This window comes from Saccostrea echinata, unplaced genomic scaffold (genome assembly GCF_033153115.1).
Source record: "Saccostrea echinata isolate AGI-Se365-2 ecotype Australia unplaced genomic scaffold, CSIRO_AGI_Sech_v1 ptg000016l, whole genome shotgun sequence".
Taxonomy (NCBI): domain Eukaryota; kingdom Metazoa; phylum Mollusca; class Bivalvia; order Ostreida; family Ostreidae; genus Saccostrea; species Saccostrea echinata.
This window is the reverse complement of record NW_026889765.1, coordinates 16,257,185-16,282,541: the sequence shown is the minus strand read 5'-3', so window position 1 is coordinate 16,282,541 and position 25,357 is coordinate 16,257,185. Positions and strand designations below refer to the sequence as shown.

At 32.3% G+C, this 25,357-nt stretch overlaps 1 pseudogene; it reads right to left on the bottom strand.

Moving 5' to 3' along the window:
* Nucleotides 1-832: 832 nt before the first annotated feature.
* Nucleotides 833-21,089, bottom strand: LOC133188183 (uncharacterized; annotated as a pseudogene).
* Nucleotides 21,090-25,357: the final 4,268 nt, after the last annotated feature.

Below are 25,357 nucleotides of genomic sequence, written 5' to 3'. Positions count from 1 at the left end.
TTTTAATCCTTTACAGAAAGTGCTCAAATACGCCCATTTTCGTCAAAATTTAAGAACATTACAATTTCAGAAAGCCATTTTTTCAATACCTGGACTCCGAGAGGAAACTTTTTTATAGGAAATGAAAGCACTTTGTCTCTACTTTATATTGATGCTTGAAATGGGACATTGAGACTTAGTCAGTTAATTGGTATATCGACAGGGCCATTTTATGGAGTTAGTGAACCTAGCTCTTTAAGACCTGAAAATTTGTTGAGGTTGCTCTAAACAGTGCTCTGGATCACGTATTTCGAGCATTGGCAGGAAGGTAGCATATGTGCATTATATGTGTATGTGTATTACATATACATGTATGTATTATAACCGGCGAGGCCTGCTTTAAAAAAGAAATAACACTGAAATCCATTTTGATTACTTGTATGGTAGTAATTCAATTAGTTCGCGAACATTTTGATCACCCCTCGTATAGTAAAAACTTCAGTACCTTGATTTACTATTGTAAATCTTTTGGTATAGTAAAACCGAACTTACTATACGAGGGCTGTTTGAAAATTATTGAGAGACTATGATTATTCTTCCTTCTAATGAACGTGAAAAATGGCATATTGTTTAAACAGAATTAATAAATAAAGGCATGAAATATTTTAGAGATATTTTTTTTCCAATGATATGTTTACGTTCGTTGGTAGGTGTGGTTATTAAGGACTCTGGTGGTCTGCTTACACAAAACCTGTTCCCTGATGCAAATCAAAATTGAAAAAAAAAAAAAAAACAACCGAAACAACTTCTGAATGTCATTAATTGCATGCATATGATTAGAAAACCATTTATTTCATTTATTCAGAGTAAAGAGACTACCAGTATAAACCTGTGAGCCAAGGCCAGTGTCTCTTAGGTTTAGCTTTAGCTTCATGAAAACAATCCGAACTTGATCTTCAAGTTTAAGGGATGGTGTCAAACCAAAAAAGTAATTTAATATGAAGCGACGAAGCAGTTGCACAAGCACTTCAAAGACATCATGTTGTATTGAAGTATAAAGCAGCATCTGTAAAGAAAAGAATTGTCATAAATTTTACATGCAAAGGACCTTGCAAAATATTTTTTATACCTTGTAAATTTCATTTTACCCCATCAACAATGTTACCTTTTCTTAACTGTCCTTAGTTTCAGCTACAGTCATGGGCTTTCTTTTATCACTGTTGACCTTCATAGCATGTAACTCTTCTTCCATTTTTTTAATCTCTGGTGAGAGCCGTTGCATTTCCTTTTGAACAGTTTCAAGAGCAAGATACTGAATAACTGTGTTCTACTTCAACCTTAAAATATATTCATGTACATGTATAATCTCATTTCTTAACAAGTATTTTGATTATGTATTTAAGCTTTTAACAACACTTCTAAAAATTGATTGATATAATTACATGTTTGACGTCATCACAATCAACAGCATCTTGTGTCTGCTCTCTCTCTCTCTCTCTCTCTCAGGATAGGGGCTGACTTGTTTTATCGACTTCACAGGATGGGAACCAACGTGTTTTTCTCCTTTACCTGTAAATAAAAAATATCCTAAACGCATTCTGTTTCGCCCAATATGTTCATGTTGTAATTTAAACTACAAGTAAAACAATATTTATAATTAGTTAATATTTACATACAATTCTCTCTCACCTCTCTGACTTTTCCTGGTCCGGGTAGTCCATGTACATTTTATCATTCCAAGGAAAGAAGACAGGGTCTCCTTCCCTTCTTCCCTCCTTGAAATGACAAGAACAAATTCTGTTGTTTTAATTTTCCGACTTTTGATCAGCTCTTCTAAATCAAATTAAAGGATTGTTTGTATAATTGTAGACTTTTAAAGTAGCAACATTAATATATAAATGCTGATTGAAATCATTTACATATATACATTAGTACATGTATCACCATCAGGTGCTTCAGTATTTTAACAATTGTTGATATAAATCGTGATAATGGCAAACAGGTACTTGCCCTGTACAACACATATATTTTTTTTAATATTGACTCTGCTAAACATAACACTAAAGCAGTATTACACACTACACAGTACCAATTAACCATTTTCAAATTCTCATATAATTTTATGATGCATGTAAACATGGTAAACGGTTCATGTATATTCATGCTAATCCGAGATTCCTCGGACTCTAACCCCTGCTTTAATATTTTGATATGACATGTCAAAATATAAAAGCATGGGTTAGAGTCAAGGAATCTCGGATTAATATTTGTGCATGCAGGTATGTACAGCTTACAGGTCTTTGATATCAGATATATATAGATCAATACAGATATAGGGCTATACTTTAACGTGAAAGGATTCAAAATTCATTAAGTGCCACTATTCAACTCTAGGCATCGTCTCGTTATTCATTGAGCTCGGTAACAGTGGCGCATACACTCATGCAATGTCTTATTATCTTGTAACTCATGCTGTATATCAGACCGATATTTCATTTAATACATGCTTATTATATTTAAAAAATGAATTAAAACTGACCTGCACAATCTTCCCGATAATGTACTTTTCTTTGCGTCGGTGGGAAAACTATAGAAACCACACGTATTTACACCACTTCGGTGACTACAATCGAAGGCAAAGCATATCACGATGTTGTTTGTCACCGGAAGTATTCAAATATCTCGTTTGCGTGATTACAGCCCCTATTAAGGAGGGATTCTTGTCTGGTTTCTGGCTAGACAAAATATTCCAAGTATATTTGTTTGCATGTCTTATATACTTAGCTGTATTATATCTAAAAGATCATATTTTTCTTTATACATCATAATTGTACAATTTTGAATAGAAATGGTAAACTGAGTTTGAAATCCAGCAAGCCTTTATTTTTGGCGCAACTGCCGCGTATGAAAATATCTCCTTTTATGTTTATCAAGATCACTTACAGAACAATACATTTCAAATTAGTTAAATTTTTTGAACAATAAAAGACTAAAGAAATTTTGAAATGTAACTTAAATTAATAATAATGCCCAAAATTTTTAAATATAGCAAATAATAATGATTTTCTAAACAAATAAACTACAATCTTGTTAGCTTTTGAAAGCTTCCAATCTAAAACAGATTTGAGCAAAAAATCAGTAAAAAGTGGGTTTTTTTCTCTCTCTTACTAAACGGTCAAAGCTTTTTGTTTTTGTATCATTTTGTATATTTGTACTACTTTATCATATGCGAAAATAACTATTTAAACAAACGAAGTATCAACTTCAGTTAAATTAAGTCAATTAATTTGGTAGAATCATCTGAAACATCTTTTTATGCGTCTGGTAACATCTTTTATGCAAAAAGAAAAACATTTAATCTTTTAAATTAGAAGTAGGCATCACATGATTAGCAGAGGTAATGTCAAGGAAAAAGATAATGACCTTGACCTGACCTTTCTTCTAAAACAAAACGGTCAAATTTAATCTAATTGATACCATCACTTAGAGATTATGTCTTCTTTAATCTATGAAAATTTCATTATTTTTAAATACAAGAAAAATGTGAAGAATCCCTCCTTAAATAGATGTTATAGACAATTCAGCATCGTCATGTGATTGCGGTGCGTAAAATAAAAACCAATGCGGTAAAACAGAGCATACCGGAAATCGGCTATTGACAACAAAATCCATGATTCTCAAAAAACTAATGTAAACCTTACTTCCATTTCTTATTACTATTTAAAACACATGTAGAGTAAATATTGAAGTGGTATGTAAAAAAGGAACACTTTTTAAAAGCTTAAATTAAAAAAAAAAACTATGGTTCATTTTAGCCTTGGGAAAAAAAAAACAGAACAAAACAAACAAACAAACAAAATTTCCTAATTTTAGTGGAATTTCTTAGAGGGAAACTCTATTGCTTAGTCTCCATACAGTTGGTTGACAAAATAATTTCATAATGATGTGGAAATTTGCTAAGAGATATACATGTATATCTTTCATTGTGCTTAAACTACTTCTTTGACACATTGTCTGCTATCAGACGGGCAACTTAATTTGTGTAAGTGATACAGCACAGTCATTGACGCCAAATATTTTCATTTCAGCAAAGGCAAGTTATGTGGTAAAAATCAATGGCTTTCAAGAAACCACAAAACTACCAATCTTTTATTTTCAAAACCGTTCACTGTAGCTCAGTCGGTAGAGCGCTCACTTCGTGAAAGGGAGGTCGAGAGTTCGAATCTCGAGTCGCGACTGACCTAAGTCGATAAAAAATGGGTAGCATCTGTTCCTTCGCCATGCGCTCGGCACTTTGAAGTGAAAGTTGCGGGTCCTTCGGATGAGACTTAAAAACCGAGACGCCGTGTCACGGCAGGCGTTGGCACGATAAAGATCCCTCACTGCTCAATGGCCCTGACTGCCGAGTAAAGGTCAAAATTTGAGGTCCTTCACCGGTATATGGTGACGTCTCTGTATGAGTGAAAAATTCTCGGACGTAAAACAACAATCAAACAATCATTTATTTTCAAAAACTGACGAATGACATCTATCTTAAAGATGTATTTTTATCATCAGATAAGAAATTAAATTATTTTTTTCTTTTGATTTCATGTATTAATCATTAATTGAATCACCGATGAGCAAAAAGTTGTCAAATTTGATAGATATTTTGTCAAAACTTCTGACAAAATCGTAAGTAAAATCACTCAGATATAGAGGGTTTTTGATTAACCATTTCCGAATTCCAATCAAAAGTTCAGCACAAAAAGATTTAATATTTACAAATTCAAGGTCACTCCTCCAATCAACAATATCTGATCTTATATACATTACCAAACCCTTCCATGCTTATTTCTATTTTTCTCTGTTTGCTTCAAATAATATACCTTGGAGTGAATCATTTAGTTTGGTTTCAACAGTTACTAACAGGACAAGAAAATGTTTTAATCGTGTACACTTTGAATTAAACAAAATTTGCATCGTACGTATTAATATATTAATGGCACATATTAATGATTTATCTAGACGTGATTTCCTTACCTGAAATAACTTTTGTGAAAATGTCATCCTTTATCTTGATTTCAGGTGTGTATTACTGACACTGGATGTTTACCCAACACAAAGGTAAATAACCGTTATAAGGCAAAATAAATCAGTTAGCTCCGTATCTCCATAAGTTCAGTTTAATTTTAAGTCTGCATATTAATTTTTTTTTTTAAATATTTCTTTGTTTGTTAAAGACAGATACTACATGAACATTTTATTGCCTGGGATAAAGATATACTAGTATGTCTCTGGTAATTAAATGTTATGATAAGTATCTTAGTATTTCTGACTGTTGTCATGACGCGATTTTAGCTCTTTAGGTATCAAAAATGATTGATTGTTTGTTGTTTAAAGTCCAAATCGAAAAATTTTCACTCATATAGAGACGTCACCGTATGCCGGTGAAGGGCTTCAAACGTAGATTTATACTCGACACTCAGGGCCATTGAGCCGTGAGGGTTCTTTACCATGCCGAAGCCTACCGTAACATTGGACCTCGGTTCTTAAGTTCTTATCCGAAAGACCCGTGACTTTCACTTCTAGTGCTGGTGTAACATGGAATATTGACCCGGGTTGAAAATTGACCCGGGGTTTATTTTTCAACGTTGAATATTGAACTGGGGGTGCTTTTTCTCCGTTGAAAATTGAGAACAAAAGTCCTGGAATTTATACCTGAGGTCATTTTTTCAACATCTTGCTATTGGTAATTTATTTTTTCGGCACTTATGACGTAAACGCCTTGAAAATTGACCCTGTTGAATATTGACCACCAATCACAGCGTTTTGCCCTGTGTAAATCTGGAAGTTGTTATACATAATTTATATGTACATGTAAGTACTAATATATTTATCAGTTTCAGAATTTGAATTTCTTCTAGCATAATAATGAGATCGGACTGAAATCAGGAAACCAATAGCACCCTGAAAATACGGTTGTTCAGTATTCTTTATATCTCATTTTATGGTCATCTTTGACAGAAGTTATTAAAGATGAACTATATATTTTACTAGAATGACCATCTAAAGGGTCCCTTTATCCCCCCTCCCCCCCCCCCTTTTTCAGGTGTCTTTCATATATACAGCTCATTGTTAAATGCCGTCTAGGATAAAAATGCATGGCTTTATTTTTTTTCCCAAAACTGGGACAATTGTATATACAGCTGTATATACAAATTCATGTACATACGGCAATAGAACAGGTGTACATAGGACAATAGAACAGCAAAATTGCGCAGCACTGTTAAGACGTACTTTGAAGAAATCAACAGAATATAAACGTGCATAAATACATACCTTTTTAAAATGAATTTTAATTTTGTAAAGGTACTATATTATCTTATGACTTTAACATTCTTTGAAATAACATTGTATACCTTGCTCTGACCGAATTTGGTTTGGTCACGTTATTTGATAGTCACGTGATAAATGCATGTAATGTGTACTGTATGTAGGTCACAAAAAAAATTTCAATATCGCAAGGGCATACTCTAGTTAAAATTAAAAATTAAAGTAATAGATTGTTTCTACATAACTTGTAGTTTATGGAAAGTGCTGCTGCTTTAAATAGAATTCGCATTTTATTTTAAATTTCAAGTTATCTTGCTAATGTCGAAATATATGTGACCTTTACCAAGTATTTTATGTATTTATTAAGCTACGCTATCGATTTCAGGAAAGCAGCAGTACTTTTCAAGTTAAGGAATATGTCCATTATGTGTATTCAAAAAATGGTCAAGATCTATTAAGTGTATGCCCTTGCGAAAAGGCGATTTAATGAGGCACCTCGGCGTGAAACATGCACACTTTATAGACAAAAACACGGTAGAATTAATTCAATACATTCTCTCGATATTTTTTAAATAATGGCACTAAACAAACATTTCAGATTTGTATTAATGGTCTAACTAAGATTTTCAAATAATATTCTGTTTAATAATAAAATGCATTTTTCACTGTGAAAAAATTACTTGATCCGCCTCTCACTGCACATAAAATGCGTCAAATTTTACCATGATGACGTCATGTCGACAAGTGCATTGCGATCAGTGACTTGTTTATATCTTGCTGTGTGGGATTTAACTAGCGACAAAAATGAATGCAGTGGTAAGTTTTGATGTAGTTCATTACTCTTATGCAGTTTAGATTCGCAAAATATTTCATTTTTTGTTATTGTGAGGAATATTGCTATATTTGTGTGATGTCACAGTAAATTTTTCCCGTATAAATTAGGCCCCGCCCCCTTTATGCAGCCTTAACAGAGCTGCGTGTAAGACAAAATAACCAGTTTTTGTTGTATTTACCTGTATGTACATGTATTTGATACCTAAATTTTATAATCATTTGATTGCGATATGGATCTGTACAATAGCATAATTCATATTCATGAATAAATTTGATTTATGTACACATCTCAAGGACATCTAGTCAGCGATCTCCTAGAACTCGGATTTAATTTTTTTTTAAATCCAACATATACTCTTTTATGATGAAATTCCTCAAATCACGCTTCAGTCTTTAAATGGTCTTAATTAACATTCCAGTCAACGAAAGTGAATTCGATTTATCCTTTCTATGCTGGGTTCTCAAATTTCAGGAAAGTTTCAGCAAATTTTCTACCATTTGACAAATTTTTCATTTCATACATTTCTTAATAGATTTTGAAAAGAAACCACGGCTCATTAAGAAATTTTTAATACATTTTATATTTAAACTGCTGTTCTCTTTTCACAATATAGACAAGAAAGGTTTACAATTGACGTATACTACAGGGATCTTTGAGTTTCCCCATGGCTTGTCAATCATTATCAAAAAAAAAAAAAAATGAAATGAAATGCTTAAGCCATCCTGTAGTTTTCTTGGTATCTACTACACTACAATTTACAGAAAAGTAAAGGAATCCTGAAGTTTCCTATTAATTTCCCTTCATGGGACACTTGACAATTCCACTAAGTTTCCGTTAAATGGAAAATTCTAGGCTCTGATTCCATGTTGTTTCTGGAGTCTTGGAAACTTGAAGAAGCCTGATGTTTCCAATAATTTCCGTTCAATGGAAACCTGGGGAGTCCTTCGAGTTTCCCTCACACGGATACAACTACGTTCCTATTCCATATTGTTTCCCAACCTACGGAAACTAGTGGAATCCTCAGGTTTCCTACATCAGGAAACTACTGAGAGCCAAAATTTTTTCACCCAGTGAATCCCGTATTTTTACTTCTCACAAAAATATTAACTGCCGTGAAGGAGAAACTTAAGATATACATGCTTTAAAATATTCATAAAATTGTGTAAATCATATAAATCATGGATTTAAAATCTCTGACGAACTATTAAAATCACATTTTTCCCAAAGTCGGTAACACCAAAACGCATTATTACATAGCCATTCCTTAAGGTTAGGTGTTTTGACATCATAGAACGGCTTCTTCGAGAAAATGGAACTTGGGAATTTTCCTGTCTCATGAATAGTCATAATACAATTGATTTGTTAAAAATTAATTTGTTGTCATATTCTACACACAAATATTCTGAGGTTGATGTTAAAAATATGCCGGAGTTCGGCTCTCACAAGACCTATATAGTCTTTGGAGACCATGGTTTTCAATAATCTGTTAGAATTTCAATAGGACCTAATTGTGTTCCTTTATTAGCAGACCTGTTTTTATTCTCCTATGAAACAGACTTTATTCAAATACTTCTACATGAGAACAAGAAAAATCCAGCTGATGGCTTTAACTCCACATTCAAATATTAGATAAATCGTCGACGTTTTATCAATTAACAATTCATATGTTGACTCGATATATTCCAGTGAACTCGAAATAAAAGACACCACAGAGTCACAGCAACTGTTTCATATTATGTTTTACTGACTATAGACGATAATAATCAATTAATAACTAAACTGTATTTCAAACGAGATGACTTCTGTTGAAGATCCAATAAAATACAAACTGTGAGCAGAGCAAACTTTTAAAACATCAGAGTTGGGATCAGATGCCATGAAGGAGTAAGCTTTCCTTGTCTAGAGGTCACACCCACTGCGCGCCCTTTGTCATAATCGGGTAAATGGAGAAATACGCAGTCAATTGCATATGAAAAATGGTCATCAATTTGTATGAAAGACGTCAGTCAACCAACTTAACGACAGATTGTTCTTGTAAACAAGCTCATTGTATCGACCACAGATTTTTTAAAAAAAAATGATGACTGTACATGAGAACATTAATACCCTTATATCATCAACTTATTTTTTCGATCAGAAAACATGCTCTTGATTATCAAATGACCAGGTAGACACAAATCCGATATGCAAGTGATAGTGGTATATTGCGAAATAAACTAGTTGTTATTGTAACGGGGACCGTTACAGATGTTCCCCAAACGCTCCCCAACACCCTTTTGGTGTCTTATTTCCTGTAAGCTTCATTAAATAAGGCAATGAAGTATATTGATCGTTTTTTGCATTTCACGCGTGCGCACGTGCATGCATGTGCAGGATGACCATGTCATCTCATCTATACTATAAATGCATCTTTATATTCTCAGTATCAAAACGTTTCATCAAAAAATAAATAAGTCCGGCTATATCAAGTATATTGGTCATCTTAGCATTGCAAGCATGCGCACCTGCATGCATGTTCATAATGACCATGCCATTTTGTCTATACTTATAATATGTCTGTTTATTCTTAGTATCAAAGCTTTTCATAAAAAAATATAAAAGTTATGGCTATATTAAGTATATTGGTCATTTAACACATTGCACGCGAGCGCATGTGCATTCATGAGCATGATGTCCACATCATCTTGTCTACACTTTTAATATATCTGTACATTCTTAATATCAAAGCTTTTCATAAAAAAAATATAAAAATTACGGCTATATTAAGTATATTGGTCATTTAACACATTGCACGCGCGCGCACGTGCATGCATATGCATGCATGTGCATGATGACCATGTCATCTTGTCTACACTTTTAATATATATAAATATTTTGAGTATCAAAGCATTTCATCAAAAAGTATAAAAGTTACGAGTATATAAAGTATATTTGTCATTTTACGCTTTGCGCGTGCGCACACGTGCATGCATGTGCATGTTGACCATGTCATCTTGTTTACACTTTTAATACATCCTTATATTCTGAGTATCAAAGCATTTCATCAAAAAATATAAAAGTTACAGCTATATCAAGTATATTGGTCAATTTACGCATTGCACGTGCACGCACGTGCATGCACGTGCGCGCAAAATGACCTTGATTCCGCATATCTACATAACATGCCTATTAACCCTAAAAAGGTTTCACCTCAATCGGATGAGTAGTTGACGAGATCATTCACGGACAAAAAAGTACCCAGGAAGAAGAAGAAGAAGAAGAAAAATAATAATAACTAGTTATAATTGTAACGGGGACCGTTACAGATGTTCCCCAAACGCTCCCCAACACCCTTTTGGTGTCTTATTTCCTGTAAGCTTCATTAAATAAGGCAATGAAGTATATTGATCGTTTTTTGCATTTCACGCGCGCGCACGTGCATGCATGTGCAGGATGACCATGTCATCTCATCTATACTATTAATGCATCTTTATATTCTCAGTTTTAAAACATTTCATCAAAAAATAAATAAGTTCCGGCTATATCAAGTATATTGGTCATCTTAGCATTGCACGCATGCGCACCTGCATGTATGTTCCTAATGACCATGCCATTTTGTCTACACTTATAATATGTCTCTTTATTCTTAGTATCAAAGCTTTTCATCCAAAAATATAAAAGTTATGGCTATATTAAGTATATTGGTCATTTTACGCATTGCACGCGCGCGCATGTGCATTCATGAGCATGATGTCCACATCATCTTGTCTACACTTTTAATATATCTGTATATTCTTAATATCAAAGCTTTTCATAAAAAAATATAAAAATTACGGCTATATTAAGTATATTGGTCATTTAACACATTGCACGCGCGCGCACGTGCATGCATATGCATGCATGCATGCATGTGCATGATGACCATGTCATCTTGACTACACTTTTGATATTTATAAATATTTTGAGTATCAAAGCATTTCATCAAAAAGAAAAAAATTACGAGTATATAAAGTATATTTGTCATTTTACGCTTTGCGCGTGCGCACACGTGCATGCATGCGCATGTTGACCATGTCATCTTGTTTACACTTTTAATATAATCCTTATATTCTGAGTATCAAAGGATTTCATCAAAAAATATAAAAGTTACAGCTATATCAAGTATATTGGTCATTTTACGCATTGCACGCGCACGCACGTGCATGCACGTGCGCGCAAAATGACCTTGATTCCGCAAATCTACACAACATGCCTATTAACCCTAAAAAGGTTTTACCTCAATCGGATGAGTAGTTGACGAGATCACTCGCGGACAAAAAAGTACCCAGGAAGAAGAAGAAGAAGAAAAATAATAATAATAATAAGAAACAGAGTAAAAACAATATGTTCCCCAACTTCGTTTGGGGAACATAATAATAAGAAACAGAGTAAAAACAATATGTTCCCCAACTTCGTTTGGGGAACATAATAAGGGAAGTTGACGATAGAAAAGTTAAGGTCATCACGTTTATCATAAAATTCAGTTGATTGTTTGCCACCAATGTCTTCCTCTAGTAAAAAGTTCAATATGGCTATATAGAATCAACATATGAATGAAATCAGTTTTGTTCATTGATAAAACGTCGTCGATATATCTTAATGTCGAACTGAAGGCCTCAACAAAAGATGTTTTCCTTTCATGGAAAGTTTTTAAATTAATTCTGCTTCATGAGTATACAAAAACAGGTCTGCTAATAAAGGGGCTCAATTAGATCCATGGGAATTTCAACAGATTACTGGTTGTCAATGAGGAACTCTGACATCTTTTAATATTAAATGTACCTCCAGAGTACATGTAATTATGTGTTGAATCACAATTAGGGATGTCAATTTTGTCAATAATTCATATTCGAATATTCAATGAAAGTATTCGAATATATTCGAATATTCGATAAAATAAATAAAATCTGTTTTATTTTAAATATGCATCATCCTACTCTCGTAGGTATACTTATATAGGAAGTAAAATTGTATGAAGACTTTTTTAGGTGTAAAATAAGAAATTCCATTTGATATTTGTTAATGTTTGAAATAAATAATTGATTTAAATGTAGAAAAGTATAATTTAACAAATGAAACGTGTATTTATAGTAGCCCCACCTGAGGAACCAGTCGTCTCACTAAAGGCAAGATAGCCGTAACGGTATACTGTTCAGATTTCAATACGTGTAATAAATTACAATTATCTGCACAACCCGAGATAATCAAGTAATTTACACATTTATTCTGAAATTAAGCCCTTTACAATATTAATTACAGATTAATTCTATCGGACATTCATTCAATAATCAATTAATTTTATTTTGATAAGTATACTCTTAGCGCCTTTTAGATATTCTTAGATTTCATTTGTTGTCCTCGATTCTAGATCTTTAACTAATAAAAGCTATGAAAGTACGTTTTGTATTATACATAAAGCACTATTGTACAATTCTTTACAACACCTTACTCAAAACAAAATACATGTAATTTAGAATATTTATAAGATAAGAAAGTAGTGAAAGAAATCAGGCGATCGAAATTGATCGCTAATAAATTAAACAGGGATAATTCCAGCACTGTTCTAATCAAAATTTATTAATCACAGTACTTCTTTTTATGAAATCTGAAAAACACCGAATATTCGAATCTTAAATTCATATTCGAATATCAACTCATCGAATGAATATTCGAATGTTCGAATATTCGTTGCCATCCCTAATCACAATAGTTTTTGCAGAGTAAGTTTGTAGATGGCAATAAGAAGAATAGGAAAATTTGTGCGCTTCATTCTTCTTAAAGAAGCAGTTGTCTATGATGTCAAGTGCCCTGGGTGTTTTATTTATCATGAGCAATGGCTGTACAAAGTGGTGAAAAGTCAATTGTCCTCATTTATTTAGTATTATTTCACTATCACTTGCTTATGGTATTTATGTATCTAAACTTATTCGATACGCAGCAGCATGCTGAGGGGAAGGGTACTGGCAATAAGTAGATGTTACAGGGAATTCAACAACCTCGTTAAAAATCAACATTTCAAAAATTTTCTATGGGCGTTATAATGTCATAATTTGTAAATACAATCTATCATTGGGTAAAATTACCGCTTATATTTTTTCATACCTTTGTAAGATTATTGTTTTATTCTTATTTACTCTGTCTGCCTGAACTCAAGGCGGGTGTGATTGATCGACAGGGGATGCTTTCTCCTCTTAGGCATCTGGCTCGATCTCTGTAGTTCCCAGAGGTCCCTGTTTTATGTCCTGTTCACAAATTTGTATTGTTTTTCAGAATTTAGAGATCATTCACTCCTTGTTATTAGATATGGAGATTCTGAATAATATAATAATATACAAGGGCTAAAGCTGTAGTCTAAAATTAAAGAAACTCTCAATTTTCAAGCTGGATATAGTATTCAATAAGTACGAATCTGATGATATTGCCCGTTATTGTTAGGTTTTGTAGATTGTCCCTCCACCGCTATATAAAAAATACTAGGATTGACAGTGGTGATAATATGCGAAACGTTCACAATATATCAATAAAAAATAGTACAATATTAATTGTATATTAAAGACGTCTTTGCACAGTTTAGAAAAGAAATGAAATAATGTGTATTTTTGCAATAGGTCTTTCGAACATTCGAGACCTTCCTTTCTAAAGTGCTACTACACGTTTTGTATAGAATGCCCATTTTGAATTGAAAATGAATAAAAATATATTCAATGAACAGCTCAGTAGGAAAAAAATTCAGTTTTAGTTATAGTTTTTCTTTTTTTTTTATTGTTTATTTATTTTTTTATGTGTGTGTGTGTGAGGGGGAGGGGGGGGGGTTGAACAATTGAAGCAAAAAAGACAAAAAGGTCAGTTTTTATGCTGTTGAATTTTGACCCGGTTTTATGATCAAAATTCAACGATCCGACTCTAAAAAGACTCCCCGGGTCAGTTTAAACCCAGGTCAAAATTCAATGTTACACCAGTCACTACCTATTTTTACGTCATAGGTTTGACGCGGCGCGGAGAACGAGAATCGAACCTGGGCCTCCCGATCATGAAGCGAGCGCCCTACCAATAGGATATCGTGACCGGTCTCTTGAGGTTTTAAGCACAGAAATTTGAATATCTCACATTTACTTTTTTGTTATTTTTAGTATAAATCCTTTATATTTAACATTAGTACTTCTTAATTAAAAATGAAGAAAAAAAATCATGAATTTTGACACGGTAGGATCTTTCGTTTCTTGCATATACTATACAATGCAGTGTTACTCATCATAGAAATTATTAAGAGCAAAACGTCCATTGTACTTTTCTTGTAATTTCATTTGAAGTGCTAAAAAACACATTTACCAATGCAATTCTATAGTAAAGGAGTATTCTACTTAAGTATAGTAGTGTGGTCCTTTTCTCCACCCTTGATTTACCGGTGAAATATTAGCATACGGTATTTTGTTTGTTTTCTTTGTGTATAACGAAGTATTTCTAATTAAAACATTTCTGAATTTATAATGAATAATTTAACATATCAAAAACTGCAAGCCAATTTTAACACCTATGTCACTGGTCAGACTACGGTTTCTCTATGACATGGAAACGGGCGGAGACATTTAGATTAGATACTATAAAAAGAAGATCTTAGTATGATGTTTTTCTTTCAAAGACAAATTATATGTTCAAGATTCACAATCACCTACAAATACAATTTTCTATTTACAAAACTTTGGCAATAAAAGCTATAACAAGATGAACCAAACAAGTCCATGCTGGCCGATATAAAACTGAGTACGTTTCAATTGACAACTAGCACGTTTATTGGGGGCATTTACCCGTTACGATACAAGTCTACGTGGCTTGTTATGATTCTAAACAGGTCATAAAGAGGTTAATCGCATGTAAATGAAGCCAGCGAAGAGATTCAAAATCACAATACTTTTAATTAGAAAACATAGAGCACAAGGTTGTTCAACTAAGATATTTTCACTCAACCTTTTTACATATAATATGCATATTATATTTCAAACTCGACTCTGAACAAACCTTTGCTCGGTGTTTACGAAAGATTTGAAGTGTGTACCTGTCACTGATTTCTTTCGATATTCATGAAAATCAAAGGACCCTACCTTCAACGGTCAGTTTCGTATGCTGCCTATATCTATTGTTTGACATTTTTAGATGATGTTTCAAATGATAAAGACATTAGTTAATAATTAAATTTAATTTTTAAAAAAAATTAATAAATGTTTGAAATTTGACGAGTAACCGGGGACCACAGATAAGCCTTATTGAGACTTTTCTTTAACTGTATTTGATATATGCCTTTGAATTGCCAAAAATTTTCCTGAACTTTTGCATGTACACAGAAATCAGTGAATGCCATACTTTGAAAAAGTAAAGGGGTATTTTTCTAATTTGGTTTTTACACAAAATAATAATTATAAACCGGATCCCTCAAATTTTGTTTGAATTAAGGAGATTGAAAGCATAAAGCTTTCGAAATTTAAAAACACAAATTCATAGATATCCGAAAATTTGCCCAAAACACATCAGCAATAAAATTTTGATTCCAACTGTATTATGTTTATGCAAGAACTTATTGATTAGAAATTCACGTTTAGAAAAATAAATTACACTAAGGAAAAGCTAGAGATTGAAAACCTCATATATTTCATTTCAACCAATCTGATTATTAATACATGTACAAATGATTATTGTTGTTAACATGACGTTCGCACTAACATATTATGACATACCATTTTGAATTTTTTTTTAGAAAACAAAATTCAGGCCTCGAGACCATAAACTGAGAACATACTTAAGTCAAAATTTTGATTTTGAATATCTTGAGTTTTATTCAACATGCATACTTAAAAATTTGCAGGTTTGTTTAATATTCCAGTGTAAACATACGATGAAAATTTTGTTCCATTATCAAAATTATTTCAAAAGTTATATTGATTTGAAATTTTGACTTAAGTCTGTTCTCAGTTTATGGTCTTGGGGCCTGATCGATACATCTCAGTGTTAATAAAGTGACATTTCTATTTAAATCCGTAAGTTCAAAAACTGCATTATATGACTTCAAATTGTCTTGGATTTGTAGTAAATAACCTTTTCCCCATCTATTATGAGGGTTGTTCGGTAAAATCGTGGACAAGTTGTCAAGAGTGAAAAATAATCACCACTGCGTTCTTAAATTTTCTCTACTTTTTAGTACATTTTTCATCAATATACATAGCAAATTTACATATAACCAGTAGCTGGGACCCGATAAATTTACATATAACCAGTAGCTGGGACCCGATAAAAAATCTTCCGCTTAGAAAACTCCCACTTCACTTTTATACTAAAGATCTAGTGATAATTTTGTATTTTTTTCTTCTGTAGTCATTTAAAGTTTCTTAGGGCGTCATTACCACATCTAAATCAAACTGAACTGCTCTCCGGTGCGCCGTAACGTCACCAAACTTCGTAATTTTTCATTTGTTGAGTTTACATGTGCCACTTTCCCATTTCAAATGCTTGGGAGACTTCCAAAAATGTTTTGATATTTCACAAAAGACAAAATAATAGATAATGGATTAAAAATAGGATAATTTTTACCCCCAACCATATCTATTTAGCACTTTTATTTCGAAATAATACTTGTGTATTCGCTTAATAAACCCTGGGTTTTTTTTTTATCGTGCGCCGTAGGACCGTACCCTGTGCACATTTAAGCATAACAAAATCTTTATTTTTGTCTATATTTTATCAAAAAATTAAGATGCACTTAAATATGATGAATAAACATTTGCTGAAAATTTCAGCTCAGTTCGCCCATTATTTTTCGAGAAAAACAATTTGTCCACAATTTTACCGTACAACCCACGTATATTAGTTTTGCTACAGAAAAATCAGAAACAGATAATACTTTATCTCAGCTTTGATTAAACAGTATTTCTTAAAGAGGCATACGTGAGAGATCATGTATGATCAAGTAAATATTGTTTGTGAAAAACAACACGGATTGGTCTTTCGAACTCCCTTTGAGGCACATGCACCACATTTCTGTCTTCAATATTTGAATTTAAGGTCCGCAATCTCTCTTCATAAAATATGAGAGAAAGATTTTCATTTTCTGATTTCAAAACTGTTTTCAAAACTAATTTTTAATTTTTTTTTTTAAAAAACCTAACCCTGTGATATCAGCTATTAAAGAGGGAATATATATTAAGAAATACTACCCTCTGGAGTCTTGCACATTGCATGGTAATGACCTCATTTCATTTTTTTCTGAGGAAACTTTTTAAAGTAACAATACATCAATCTTTTTTTTTTTTTTACTTTTCTTATTATTCTGAGAAGTTACATATTATGGAGGATAGTGTCTGACCTTAAAGTAGTAATTTCTGAGTTAGTAAGAACGACATAGTATGCTATGCAAGATAAAACAAATAGCAACTGCTAAAAGATAATATCATTAGGATTTAAAAAAAAATATTCTATGGAACAAAATGTTTATAATAGAACCGTTTATTTATTTATTTATTTTTTTTTTTTTTCTTTCACTAAAATTCAGAAAAAGAACAAGATCGCAGCAAGCAAATACTTTGTACAATTTATTTTTTGTAACCACTATTGAGATTATTTTTCAAGAATTCGAAAGCAAAATCTGTCAAACTTCTTAAAGACAAATAATTATCAATTAATGGTTAATTTCAACATTTATAATGAAAGTAAATAATAAAATGTATGTTTTTAAAAGAAAGGATAATTGATATCTATGTAGAATATATTTACCGATAGACATGGAGAAAAACATACAATACCAACACAATGAAAGTGTTTATAGATTTAAGTAAAAGTAACTTGTTTACCTCAAAAAGTACGAATATTGCACGTTTTACCTTTAAGACTAGTGAAGAAAAATATTTTTTTAACAAGTAATAAAATATTTTTCCTATACTTAATTATAGAAGGTGGAAGTTCCGTTTGGAATTTGCGGTCTGTCTGCTATATTTCATGGCGGCAGAAGAAAAAGACCATGTTTTATCTAAATACACGTTGCATATGTCAGACTGGCACACAATTACATTTCAAGAACATAAAGATAACGAACAGTAATTAAGTTTATGTCTCTTTAAATACAAATTGTGAACAGGACATCTAAAAACATCTGCTAAGGGATCAGATGCAATCGAGGAGTAGGCATATCCCGTCAATGTCACACCATCCGTGATCTCCTTCTTATAATCAAATAAACGGAAAAATCAAATGAACAAATGAAAAAGAAAATTCAGTGTGAAAATAATGACCGAACAATTTGTATGAAAAACTTCATATTCGACTTAACGATGCAATGTATTTGCTAACAAGGTCACTGTATCGACCATAGAATATGCAAAATGTTGAATTTAAACGAGAATGCTGATATCTTTGAATCATAAACTTATTCGTCAACAGCTTGTCTCGTTTTAGAAATTATTCGTACGTATAACATACTATTGCATATCATATCATTTGGCAGACATAAATTTCATATGCAAGTGATAATGGTTAAGGAAAGTTAACGATAAAAAAAATAAAGTCTTATCCTTTATCATAAAGTTTAATTGTTAGTTTGGCAACAAAAGTTTTTCTTTAGTAAAGTAGCCAAATGTGAAACAGATGTGTCAGACTCTGTGATATCTGTTATTTCGAGTTCAAAGGGATATAACGAATCAGCGTAGGAATGAAATTGATATAAAGAAAACTTTCGAAAAAAAAAAATACAGTTTAAACATTGTTTTCGTTCAATTGAAGATATCGAAATGATAAAAAAGCCAAAGTAAATTTTAAGACAAACATGAAAAAATTACAAATAGTTCATCGAAGAAAGAAGAACAAGGAGAAGTTTGGACAACAAGAAAAAGTTGAAGAAACAAACATTGATCGATCTAAAAAAGACTATCAAAAATACAAATCTATGAACAGGGCATAAAACACGGTAATTCCAGAGTTGGGCTTAGAAGGAAAAAGCACCCCTGTTACAGGAATTAAAAGTCAGGAAAAATAAAGAACGAAACTGTATTTTGTAAGAAGGGTCACTGAAATTCACGAATCTCCATTGTTGTTTAAAGTTATTCCGATTTTTAAGCTGTAATACATGGTGAGCGCATTTTTGCCCAAATTTATCGAAAAGACAGAAGGCATATAACTGTTGGAAATTCAACATATTCAAAGGAGAATTTTGGGCAAGCCTGCTCTCGGGGTAAACTTTTGGAAAAAAGGTGGAAAACACCGGCTGTTTTCTTCACTATACACGGTATTTACATGTCATTGACCTCAGTGTGACCTGTTTAATATTCCAATTTATCACGTGATTTCTAGACTCGGGTAACATTGTGAATACAAAAAAAAAATAAAAATAAAAATAAAAAAAAAAAAAAAAATAAATAAATAAATAAATCATGTGGCTTTAGCTCCGATCAGAATTTCGTCGAAAATGACCAACTCAGACCGTTTCATTTTCAATTGATCAACATCAATTTATTTGTTTTTGTCAAGTATTGTTACTACTGCCAAATATTTCTATAATATCCATTATTTTGTATGAATATGTAACATATTTAAATATTTCCAAACCGGTACTTGTCCGTAATTTTTTCTTATTTTTCTCTGTAATTTTTTCTTATTTTTCTCTGTAATTTTGCTTATTTTTATTTCTCCTTTTTCTCTCCCCCTTCTTTTTGGTACATTTTCTACTTTTTGCTTTATTGATTTAATATCAATAATGTATTCACCTTGACCTTGATGTATGGAGAGGGCTAAAAAAGGCTTAGCCTGCTGCCAAATTTCAGTCACTTCTGTGAATAAAATATTCTTTAAATTAAAACATATATGTACATTCAAAAGAGTTCAAAATAAACATTTAAAAGGAGGTCTTTCAGTGTGTATTAAGGACTCAAAGAGTTTCAAAGACATGGTCCCCATCTTAGCAATAGCATTATTCCTCAAAGAGTTCTTGACTGTAAAGGTATCCGTACACAGGGTAGGAGTATACCTAGATAGTGAAACACTAAGAAGCTTACACTGGACACTGGCCTTCTTCCATATAAAAAAGTTAAAAAAAAACCCAAACAACCAAACAAACTCACAAACAATTAAGAAAACTTTCGTAGTGATTAAATGTCACTACAGCATCGCAAAAAAAAGTTTGTTTATATCGTTATTCCGTTCACCAGTATTTACTTAAGTACAGAGAGAGAGAGAGAGAGAGAGAGAGAGAGATTCATAACATAAAATTCGATATGTCACAAATCTCATTGAACAGTGTATTGAAAACAGTTGTTTAATTTTCTTTATTATTTTTTTCATTAAAATAATAAGAACACGTAGAAGTGTATATTTAGATATATACAAGTTATTTGTTTAGTTCTGAATTTCCATGTAAAGGCGCCATATGTTCCTTGCTATCGCATCTCTATTTTTTTTTTTTTAAAAAAATCGAAAGTATTGTTTTTGAAACAAAGTTTGTTTATATACTAAATGACTTCAAGGTCCTACCAAAACCCACAAAATGGTTTCCATTTATAAAAAAAAATTTCTAGATTCAGGGGAGGGAGTACCTCTCCAAGATCTTCCCCCTCACCCCTCCACTGGGTGAAATAAGCAGTTTCCCGTCATGGGAAACTATGTGGAAACCACATGGAAACCTCAAGTTTACATCATGTTTCCTAGTGGTTTCCGCAGCGGATGCCAGGTTATTCCGTCAAGTTTCCGTACCACGGAAACTACTACGCTCCGATTCCATTTGGTATCCCGAACCACGGAAACCTGAAGTTTCCCGAGCCTCCATGTAGTTTCCCGTAATGGGAAACCTGAAGATTCCACTGGTTTCCATAATTAGGAAACTATGTGGAATCGGAGCGTAGTGGTTTCCATGGAATGGAAACTTGATGGAATCCTCAGATTTCCCATGAATGGAAACTAGAGGAAACTTCATGATTCCTCAAGTTTCCATGACTCAGGAAACTACATGGAATCGGAGCGTAGCGGTTTCCGTGTGATGGAAACTTGGGGGAATTATCTGGTGTCTCATAAAAGGAAATTACAGGGAATCTTCAAGAATCCCATATTTTTCTGAAATGGGAGGCAATGTGTAATTGTGGTGTAATAGTTTCCATACCATGGAAACTACAGGGTAGGTTGAGCATTTCAATTTCGAAAAATGATTGACAAGCAACTGGAAGCTCAAGGATCCCTGTATTTTCCATGGCAAATCTTTCTTGTCTAGAATGTGAAAAGAGAACAGCAGGTTTAAATCAAAATATATATTATTAATTTCCAAGGTAAACTGTGTTTTCTTTTCAAAATCTATCAAGAAAATGTATAAAAAGGAAAAGGCATTATCAGATCATATGTTTAATAATTCATTTGATGTGCAAAAACATTATTTGAAAATATCAAAATAAATAAAATCATATATCTTGGTAAACAATGAAGTAGTCTTTCACATCTAAGTCCATTCATAAACTTCATTAAATACTCTATACTTCTTTCAACATCAGCTTCCTTTGTGTTTTCTTCACATCATCTGCAATCTGCAATATATTTTCATACAAAATTATTATTTGATGTAAGAGTTGTATGCTTGAATATTATTTAGAAATCTGACAAGATCACTCAATGTCCTTTAATGTACCAATATCAGTGATTAGTTTCAGTCTTTAAATTTAATGACCATGAAATCCGAATAATGAACATTACATAGTAAGGTTTTAAGCCAGATTAATATTAAAGCAGGTATGGTTGAGAATATGACCATCTCATACATGTTGAACACTGCTTTTAGTTGAGTGAATTGGAGAGAAATGTGCTCTGGACAAGGATATTGCGAATCTTTTTTTTTCTTATTAATTGACATTTGACCTAGAAATTTTGTTAAAGATGACTAAAAACCCTTCATCCCATGGCGCACAAGCCAGATCATACCAAGGGAGAAAAATTATTCTCTGGACAAGGACTTTAAATAAAGATATATAGTGTACTTTGATACTGACCTTTGACCTAGATGATTGGTCCAAGGTCACTTTTTACCATCCATCCACAGGCACTCTACGAGTTAAATTTGAGCGAGATTGGGCTAAGAGGAGAGAAAATATACTCAGGACAAGTGATATCAGATGGACAGACAGATCATCTCATGGCATCTGCAGAACAGGACCCTTAAAAAAACAATGTACATACATGTTAAGCTATATCCATACAAGTCAATATAAATTCTTCATATGTTGCATTGCATACACATGCTTTAATCATGTTTAATACCTTATGAATAATTTCATATTGCATGTACACTCAGTTTACATACAAATGATCTAAATTTCATCAAAAACAACCAACATATCAACCATGTAAGATTTAGCTAATCAACATTCAGTACAAGTTCTATATGCTATATCATATGTACAGACACATACTAGTATTATTTACCTACATTCTAAATCTTGTTTTATGTCACTGAAAATTAAGGCGATAGACATTAACCAATATTTACCCCCAATTTACATACATGCAGGTTGTAATGTTTGTTCAAAACTTGTCATTTATAAATATTACCTTATAGTATATTTAGTTAACATATACCTACAGTTAAAGCTTCAAAGTGTTTCATTGAATATTTTAGAAATTACAGTCATCAAAATACTGACCAGCCAGAAATCAGTAAATTTTTATTTTTCATAATTGTCTTGTTTATTTAATATGTTTCAATGTTAGAAAGTTTTAGTAAGTTATAATATTTACTACTTTAGCATAGCCATACAGTTGAACTTTGGCATCTTGAACACAGACATCTCGAATTCCATAGATATGTCAAAGTAATTTGGAAGTAATCTTTAAATATTTTACTCCTGATATCTCGAGTCCTCAAATACATGTATCTCAAAATAATTTCAATTGAACTTTAAACCTTGACAAAAGGACTCTTAAACAAATATTCATTATTCTTAAAATAAAGTCTACAGGTTACAAAATTATAAGTTGCTCAACATTGATCATATCAATAATATCTAAAAGAGTTGATCATTTCCCCTTGGGGTGAAGGGGGAGTGGGGGGGTGCTTCCTCTGTACAATTTAAAATATCCTTACTTTATGTCAACCTTGGTTAAAATTTGTGGTTCTTGAGAAGAAGTTGAAAATGTGAAAAGCTCACACATGGATAGACAGTTTGATGGACAAAAGACAAAACAAAAGGTGATCAAAAAAGTTCACTTGAGTTTTAAGCTCGGGTGAACTAAAATCCCCACTTCATGGTGTATATTATACTAGATATCATCCAGACAGAAAATTTTATAGAGAAGTGAAAAAGACTCCAAGCCTTACTATTTCATAAGGCCAATCAAAAAAATATGTTTCTTTACTGTTACATGCTGAAATAAAATAGGGTCGGTAGGTAGGATTTTTTTTTATTTTATTGAATTTCTTTATACACAAATTCACAGGAATTGGTAGAAATACAAAACAGTTTTACCATTGTGTGGTGCTTTACTTTTGTTTGGGCTTGCCATACCGGCGATAGACAATATCTTTCTTGCCAACTGCCTTACAGCTACATGTACCACACAATGAAAAAACTGTCTTGTATTTCTTCTTTAATTCCATGTTGCACTAACTATTTCTAGTACTTTCAATTTCAAACGCTTGACCATTTAAGATGCATGTAAAAGTTAAACCGACAAATGGGTGGCTTCTGGATTTTTTTGACGAAAAAAAATTTTGGGTTGGCTACTAGATATAGGGTCGGTTGGGTAACCGTAAACAAACATATTTTTTTTTATTATGCCTAACTTGTTGTAGTTTGCAGCTGGTAGTTCAACATTCCAATTAAAATTGGAATCAAGTTCTTTTCTTTAAATGCAATTGTCATTCATGCCTATTTATGATTGAATTAATTACCACTTACCACATGATCACATCTTGATTTATCATACATCTTTAGTTACTGGTTTTTCTTTAATGCCAGTTTTCTTCTCTCTGAAAGAATATATTAATATGTACAGTTACTATTGCATTCTGATTTCACTTATAAGACCAACAATAAACAAAAGTCCCAGGGGCCACATTGCTCACATATGCACTTTGGGTAGGAAAAAAGCATAAATCAGTTCAGTATTAAAAAGTTTAAATATAAAAGTGGTTCGGAAGGGGGGGGGGGGGGGGGTATGAAAATTCTACACTTTCTAAGGATGCTTTTGAATTAATATGACAAATATTAGCATTGCTGTTCTTAAGAAGAAAATTTTTATTGATATATCCTTTGTACAGTAAAACTCGGTTATAACGAAGTCACTGGGACCTATATCCGTAATTCATTATATATCTGTATAAGGAATTAGTAAAATTTATTTAGCTGGGGATCCAAGAAAACTTCGCTATATCCGTGAATTCGCAATATCAGTGTTCGTACTAAACGAGTTTTATTGTATAACTATGATCCCCTGTTATGGCCCCTTTATTCTCCTGGGGAGGGGTGTGTCATTATTTGAATAAATTGAATCTACATTACTTCAGGATGCTTTTATATCATTATGACCAATTTTGACAATATTGGTCTTGAGAAGAATTTTAAAGATCTTTCCTGTGTATCAGTATTGTTATGTAAAATTGGCCCAGTGGTTCTTGAGAAGAAGATTCAAATGTGAAAAGTTTACGACAATGACGGCCACAGACAAATTTTGATCAGAAAAGCTCACTTGAGCCATTGGCTCAGGTGAGCTAAGAATGATTTGTTTGATGTACTCCAAAAGATCCATCAAAATCACCCCTACCCAATCATTTTTTTGAGTATTTTGATTTATTTCTTTTTTTTTCTTTTTTTTTTTGGTCTCAGGGAAATAAAGTTTGTTTCATTATAAAGTTGAGGTTTATAATTTCTCCAAGACACTTGTTTTATTGAGAGCAATAAATATTAAATCTGTCTAGCTGTCCAGTGTGTAATGAAAAATCAATAAATTTCTAATTCTGTGTTTTTGTATGACAAAAAATCAATTTGTTAGATACTGCCAAAAAAAAAATCTACCTACCTACCCATTTTACAAAATTTGGGTCGGAGTACATCTGATCAAACAAAAGTATTTTTAATAATGGCCAAAACTTCAACAACTACAAGGGAGGAAAAAAATAAACAAACAAAAATTTATCATTATCATACAACAAATATCAAACAAAAATTTCAAACAAATGAGGATTCAATTATTTTTACCATTAGA